The sequence below is a fragment of the Protomyctophum parallelum genome (genome assembly GCF_964188405.1).
Source record: "Protomyctophum parallelum genome assembly, chromosome: 1".
In the NCBI taxonomy this organism is placed as follows: Eukaryota; Metazoa; Chordata; class Actinopteri; order Myctophiformes; family Myctophidae; genus Protomyctophum; species Protomyctophum parallelum.
Genome location: NC_139697.1, coordinates 100,750,520 through 100,759,147, shown reverse-complemented (window position 1 = coordinate 100,759,147; position 8,628 = coordinate 100,750,520).

Sequence of the window (8,628 nt, the reverse complement as noted above, 5' to 3'; positions counted from 1 at the left end):
AGAGTGTACCAAAATGGAACCAAATGCATGGATTAAAATTCTCGGTCATTTGATTTCCATAGAAGCCCAGCGTGTCTTCTGTGAAAGCATGTTGCGCCAGAGAAAATAGCCGATCTACAAGCTCTCATGGCGATGCATTGAGAGCTTTGAGATGGGTTATTTTCGGTTATTATTATTTTTAAGATTGGAGCATTTGAAGTGGTCAAACTAGTCATGTGTTCAGAAGCGTCTTCCATAACATCTTAATAGTCTCTGCTATTTCACATAAAAAGCTAATCAATTGGCAATTTCTTCACCTCGTTGGCAGTATGTATGTAGAATAGCAGGAACAGTCATTTTACATATCGTGTAAAAGATTTTACACATTGTGTAAAAAGATTTGACACAGCGGCTGGTCACAGTTGTCGGCCCCAACGGCATCGCCATCTAATAATACAACTTTATATGTATAATAATAATAATAATCTGTATAGCACCTTTCATCAAATTTGAGAAAATACACAATAGAGAAAAAAACAAATGCCTAAAACATTTAAATAATACAGTGAGGTTACATGAATAACAACAAGGATTTTAAACGCTCGACTAAAAGCAAGAGTGTAGTTGAGCCGTGCTTTAAAATTGTCTACAGAGGCTGCCTGTCGAAGGTATAGTGGGAGTTTGTTGAACTTTGTTCCATGCCGTCGGCCCCTAGAAGCAGAAAGCTGCTTCACCGTGTTTTTTTAGTTGCCTTTTTTTTATCCACATCGAGCAGGCCAGCAGTGGAGGACCCGAGGGGGAGGTTTGGGGACATATCTAGGCCGGTAGTCATGTAGGCCGATTCATACTCCTATTTTAGAGCCGAATAAAAGTCGGTTCGGCTCTGTAGAGCCTACAATGTGACGTCATTTGGCTCTGTAGAGCCTACAATGTGACGTCATTTGGCCCTATAGAGCCTACAATGTGACGTCATTTGGCTCTGTAGAGCCTACAATGTGACGTCATTTGAGGTTCGGGGGGGGCGGGTACCGTACTCTTCAGTGCTACTGAAACTTTCTGACGAGCCAAAATCATTTATCATAATCATAATTTATCAATATTCCGATATTAACCTGCGGGCCGCATTAAGTGAAGGTGAGGGCCACATGTGGCCCGCGGCCCCTCAGGGGGTCGCCAAGTTATTTGGGTGTTGCCAGGTTGGAGCCAGGTGTGTCCAAGAGGGGGCGGAAGTGCACAGGAAGTGTCACGTTTACGTCACACCTGTCACTCAAGTGATTACTGGCCCAATCACAGCGCATCTTTTCCGGGACTTGAACAGGCGCTCCGTGACGCACGCTCATGCTTCCTTCCTTCCGCGGGGCTTCGAAAAAGGAATCTCGGGAATGTTTTGCCCTCCCTTTTGAAGCACACAACGCTCCAGAGACCACGGAAAGGGCGTCTGTCTATACGTTTACATGTCTAATATGCTTCCGGGTTGACTGCGCCTGCTCTGAGTCTGTATACTGTGATGACTGTAAAGACCATCTTTCATAGTGAAAAAATGTCTTCCATGTTGCATAACCTTCCCTGACTTTAAAAACCCCATTTAGACCTTAGAGGACGATTCTGCAAATGTCTTTGTTTTCTGAAAAAAAAACATGTTTTTTTTTGTCGTTCTCAAACATTTTCATGTCAAAAAAATATATGTAATTGGCCACCGACCTCCATCTGAAAATATGTTGTTTCAGGGACCCCTGTGTGTGTGTGTGTGTGTGTGTGTGTGTGTGTGTGTGTGTGTGTGTGTGTGTGTACTCCTATTTTACCTTAACCTATTCTGACCTGAGATCGGATTCATACGAGGTTTCCACTGGACACACACTGGTCTGATTAAATGACGTCACATTGTAGGCTCTACAGAGCCGAACCCACTTTTATTGGGCTCTAAAATAGGAGTATGAATCGGACCTTATAGGTTTGTCATGCAGTACAAACCTTTTCCGTGGTGAATGTTTGCCTTAATTAATCCATGCAGATGGACCCAACACATGTCACTTTGGTTCCATGTGTTTGTACACACTCAGAGTTACAGACCTTCAAGGGTCCATGTTGGGGGGAAGCCCCTCATGGAACCCTGGATGTCCTGGACCCCACTTTGAGAACCCACTGCTTTGACTGACCAGAGTGACCTCTCTCCCTCTCTCTCTCTCTCCGTCTCCCTCTCTCTCTCTCTCTCTCTCTCTCTCTCTCTCTCCCCCTCTCCCTCTCTCTCCCTCTCTCTCTCTCTCTCTCTCTCCCTCTCCCTCTCCCTCTCCCTCTCCCTCTCCCTCTCCCTCTCCCTCTCCCTCTCCCTCTCCCTCTCCCTCCCCCTCTCCCTCTCCCTCTCCCTCTCTCTCTCTCTCTCTCTCTCTCTCTCTCTCTCTCTCTCCCTCTCTCTCTCTCCCTCTCCGTCTCTCTGCCTCTCTCTCGACATCTGTGAATTTTGCTTCCCATGATCCTCCTCATTGAGTGACCTGGTTTTGACTCTTTTTGGGGTCAGAGATTCAAAACGGTTTCAATTAATAAAATGGTTTTTATGGAACAACACTGGTTTATTTTCAATTGTTGTCCGAAATGAATTAAGATACAGTTGAGTTGTATTGTATATGCATCCACTTATATTGCAGTGCATGTCCACGTTAAACTACAATGATAACATTGACAGACTAAATTGCCATGAAAGGTGAAAGTGATTTTTTTGGTGCCAATATCTGCCATTGAGCCCCATTATACATTTCTCATATTTGGTTTCGGACGGTATACTATGTCGTTTTTTGTGATTTTGGAGGATTTAAAAAAAAAGATGAAAATCATGAAACAGGCCTATACTATAGTTCATGGTTTCAGACAGCATACTATAGTATGTCATTTTTTTCATGATTGTGGGACACTATGTCAGAGCCAGGACTTGAACCTGTGGCCTCCTGATTCCCAGGCAGGCTCTGTACCCGGTGCTCGCTGTGTACGGAAAGCTAAATAGATAATGATAGAAGAGCCAGAGACTTGTTTCCATTGTGGTTCATAAGCATGCAAACGTCTAAACAGCCCATGGCCTCGGACGGCATAATGCATGCCGTTTTTTTTTATCATTTTTTGAGGATATGAAAAAAAGACGAAAATCACTCCGAGGCCATGTGGGCTGAAGGAAACTGACCCCATGTTTTGTATAGTGTGTATATTTTATTTGAATCATTTACATATTTTGCAAGACAGTGTGAAGCATGACTGGGATGACCCCCATTATAAATCCTCAAATGTTAAAGCACTATAATTCTAAATCTATGGAACATTTCAGAGATTAGTTTTCAGGCAAACATGCAGTCCACCGTAAGATGAACATATTAGAGTTTGAATGGGGTTTCTAGGTGTAACCATTCTAGATCTGTCTGTCTGTCTGTCTGTCTGTCTGTCTGTCTGTCTGTCTGTGTCTATCTGTCTGTCTGTCTGTCTGTCTGTCTGTCTGTCTGTCTATTTATCTATTTATGTATTCCTATACTTTACAACAGAGTAGGCTATGTTTATATATCTCTTCTTTCAGGGTTCTTTAATCAATAAACCGTTAATTTATTCATGATATTCATTTAATTTAATATAAAACGTTTTTGATTGCATGCAGGCTGCCTACTTCCACTCGCCTGTGTGTGTGTGTGTGTGTGTGTGTGTGTGTGTGTGCGTGCGTGCGTGCGTGCGTGCGTGCGTGCGTGCGTGTGTGTGTGTGTGTGTGTGCGCACGCATACGTGCCGTTTATAAGTCCACACACACAGCTGCAGCGGATGAGATGATCCATTCACCAACCAATGACCGACGGACTTTCCAATGACGTGACTCAACAGATCCGGATATTGTAGGCGGGGCTTTAGGTTTAAAATGGAGACACATGCGTTGCAGTGGCAGAGTGTTTGGGGTGTAGCTGCTGCAAGGTAAGGTTTTTATCTCTATTGTTTAAACATTAGAGTTGTTAGGATTGTCGGTTGTTTATTGTGACACTAAATGGACAACACTATGAGGAATTAGTTGGTCCTTTGAGAAGCAAACAAGCTTTTTTTGATGAATTGAACAATGTGGACCCTGTTGTAAACCAGTGTAATGCTTAATTGGGTCGTCCACTCACAGTTAACAGTGCAATGCAATGCGATGCAACGCATTGTGAGCTTTTAGATCTGCTATTTTTTTCTTTCTTAAACATTTGAAATGGGACATTCTGTATAATGAGTACATTTGTTTAAGTTATGAGTACATTTAGATGCCAGTACCTTTTTTCTTTTACTCAAATACATAATGGTAACACAAGTAGTAACTGTGGCAGTTCCATTCATAAGATTCATCTAAAATAAATGTCTATTTCTGCTGGGTGGAAAACTCAAATGTACAAACGTACTTTTCAGAATTCGAATTTGAAAGTAGCAGATCTACAAGCTCAAAATGTGTTGCTTTGTGTTTCTATTAAAGTCTGGGTGCCACACACTTTAAAACTAAATTAATCCACAGCACTCTCTAGTTCTTTGTATTGTTGAGCCATTTCTGCCATACAGAGCAACTTGATTTAAACTTTTAAAGGGCCATTTCAACCCTTTTGCAACCAGATCTTATGTTCATGATGTTTGGGAGACAAACACTTTCCTGGGGGTTTTATTTGTTTTTTTAGATATTTTATATCAAAGTGTCCATGGGCTCCATGATGTCTATGGACACTGGGCTCACTTCCTTCCTCGACTACAATTCCCATAATGCTTTGTTGCACTGCTCCTCCTTGTGGATAGGGGGAGGGCTGTCTTACTGAGACAACATGTAGTCCAGGAAGGAAGTGAGCCCAGTGTCTACTGTCCATGACATCATGGAGTCCATGGACACTTTGAAATAGTGAAATATCTAAACGCAACTTATTACCCCCATTAAAAACCCCCAGGAAAGTGTTTCTGTCTCCCAAACATCATTGCAAAAACAAATCTTCCTGTGTCACTGACGGGTTAAAGGGCCTGTCAGTGACATGGGACTATTTATTTTCGTCCCTTTTGTGGATTAAATGTTTTTTTGTATGAGTTGCCCCCCACACACACACCCACCCACACCACACCACCACGACCAAATGTCAAACCGCTTTAAGTTAACAAACTAAACCTGTGAGGGAAATGTAATGTAGATGATTATTATTTTCTTTCTACAATGTATAAAATCTGGATAAAGTGTAATGTTGGTGTATGTTTGTGTCTTACAGGTTGATCATGTGACCTTGGTGTCATGCGATGACCTTGGATGCAGTCTTCAGGAGATGGCTGGTAATAGAGTGTCTACTCGGCTGGGCTGAAACGTATAACGGTGTCAACGAACGCTCTCCCTGAGATTACGAAGTGAACAGTGCTCGGGACGTTTGTGCCATACAACCTTCACGGCTCTATTAATACCAGTTTATCTTCAACCGAGCGACGGAAGGCCCCCCACGGTACGTACCTGGATTACATGTGGCTGTAGTAGAAACTAGGGCTGTGTCACCATTACAACATGTTAAGTTGACCATTCATTGTCATACAAATGATTGCAATTAACAATTATGATTGATGTTGAACATATTTGACTGAGGAACTGCCATTGGATTTCTTTTGAATTTTAGCAGTTTTGGAGATGTGGCTTATAGAGTAATGTCTTGCAGAAAACAGACTTGACAGGTTCACTTCTGTGGTCTCTAACATTACACTTAAGCATTTATATCATATACATGTCTATTTCAGCTCTGACACTTATTTCAGACATGCTCTAGTATGTGAGGAGTCAGCCTGTGCTATTAACTCATTTTGCAGGGGACAAAAAGTTCTACTGGCAGGCTCAGTCAAATCTGGTCACATATGAATACAAACTTTTAATTTCTTCATGGCTTTTAGGCTTCATAAACAAATAGTTGCACAAGGCAGATGTGACTAAGATGTGACATACATTGCAGTATTTCATACCAGAGCCATAGATCACTGCTGTAGACTTTGCATTTGCAGCGGCAGAAATGTGTACTTGCTCAATAAATGGATAGATATGAAAGTTGAGGACCATATCTGACTCCCAAGTCTTTGAAATAAAGACTTGGGAGTCCGATATGGTCAACTTTCATATCCATGTGAGAGTCATTATCAAAATGTTTTAGTCAAATATCTCCACTTTTTCACAAGCTGCACCCAGACGGCTTTCTCTCCGGGCAAAGGCACTCGGAATGACAGCTGGACTTAATTTTTCAACTTCCTTTGACCATCACAAACGTCATCAGGGAAACGCAAGTTTGGGGCACAATTGGCAGGTGGTGTGATTAATTACCCAACACCTATCTCAACGCACCTGCCGATTGTGTGCTTCCCTGGTCAATGGGTGGGGGTGTGGTCAGAGGAAGATTTGGTAAATTCAATCCAGCTGTTATTCTGTACCCCATTTGCCCGGATGTTTGACTAAATGCATGTTTTTTCCCAGAACTTTCACATGGATGTGAACCTAGAGGACAATATCTCACTCCACGTCTTTGGAATTGGGTGAAGCGGCTCTTTAATGGGTTGACTCGTTAATCACAATTTGTGACTATATAGGGAAATAATGGTGACACAGCCCTGTCAGTGACTGTTATGACTTCCAAAATGTCATCCTGTAGGCCGACAACTAATTATTTTCTTCTCTTCTGCCCTGCCATTTCAGAACGTGAAGCTGACAGGAGTTACGAACTCTATGCTGTTGCCACTGCTGGGTGAACTCTATGCTGTTGCCACTGCTGGGTGCTGTTAGCAGTGCAGTGAAGGTTAGTTAACCTTTTGATTCCTGCTGCTTGTTTAAGTGGGCTACATGCTACCATACCGTAGGTTGTCTTTCACGTTTGTATCGTTCCACTTAATTTGTGTGTATAATGCCAGTCCACATCACATGCCATTATGTGACGTTTGTGGAGGCATGTGATTTATTTGTCGTTTCAGAGCATACTTATTTACGCACCTCGAGAGTGGGTGCAGGGCCAATAAGACAATTTTGGAAGGAGGTAGGGCCCGCACACTTCTTGTAACGAATTACTTTATTGAGTTAAACAACAACGTTTTGATCTTGATAGATTGTTGTCAGGTCAGGATGTACTGACATACTGAACTGATGAAGATCGAAATGTCGTTTAACTCAAAGTAATTCTTTACCAAAATGGAGTGCGGGCCCTCCCTACCTCCTTCCATTTTGTGGTTTAACATCATTTACGGGTAAAGTCTGTCCACATCACATATGTATGTTTTCTTCTAGTGTCTCGTCTCTATGCTTTGGTTTTAATAAAGTTATTTTCTGTTGTCAGAGTTTTTAATCGCATTTTGCTTTATTTTGTATACGTAATTTCCTCTTGCCTATCTATTGCCCTAGTTTTTCACTAGTGGTTTTTGTGCATACAAATGTGATGTGGAGGTGTGTGATTTGTCGTCTCATTATGGTAGCATGTAGCCCCTTAACACTGTGTTTACAGCCTATGCTGTAGGTCCTAACAGGAAGCAAATGATGCCCGTTGTGTCATTTGCTTCCTTGGTTAGTGTGTGTGTTTTGTTTAGTGCTGATATTGAAGGTAAGTGGTCGTAGTTATTATCTTTGGCTTTCGGGCAGAAACCTTGTATCTCCATAGTTCTTTTCTCCTTTCTCTTCTCTATTCTTTGCTTTAATAAAGTTGTTTTTTGTGGTCTCAGAGTTTTTAATCGCATTTTGCTTTATTTTTTTATAAGTAATTTCTTATTTCTTTCTTGCCTATCTGACACTAGTTCTTCACGTGTGTGTATCGTTTCACGTAATTTGCCAGTAAAGCACCATCACGTCAGTTCACATCAGATTAGAACACAGGCCGGTATCTGATGTGCATTTATGTGATTTTAATAGTGATTATTTCACAGCAATTGCGGCTAGCTCGTCATTCACGCCATACATTTTGTTTATTGCTGTTGTGTTCTAATGTCATCCATAGTGTTTGTGTACTATGTTGCTGTATTGCTGACAAATACTGGGGCGCAAAGAATGCTGCTGCCATTGCATGATTTGCACCTCATATAATTTATGTCAATTGTCCACAAATGGCAGTCTTCTATCTCTTTTTTTTAATGTATGCAATTATTTTGAAAACCTTTTTAACTCACGCCACAAACTTGAGGCCAACTTGCTTGGGCAGAGACCAAGAAAATCTATTTTATTTTGTTCATGTTCATAAAGCGCTCTAAGTGCTTAAAGTGAAAAGTGCAGCAGCAAACCTCTAGGTCATAAGACTATTGTTGGTGCTATATTATCAGATCTAATTTGTGAGTAAAGCGTAAGCCCACATCACATATGAACACAGGCCCGGTATGTGATGTGTGTTTGTCTCGTATCATTTCACATTTGTGAGTAAGGCTTCATCATGTCATCCCACATCACATAATGAACATAGGGTTAGGTTAGGGTAGGTATGTGATGTTGGTTGCTGTGATGCATGTCTTTTATAATGTGCGAGTGACGCTTCATCGCTTCAGTTCACATCACATTATGTGGTGTGTATTGATGTGATTTATTTATGCTGCCATTTGCAGCTAAAACGTGTTCATTCATGCCGGTCAGTAGGCGAGGCATTGACGATGGGCCTATGACCCAAAAGTTTTCTGCTGCACTTTTCACTTAGCA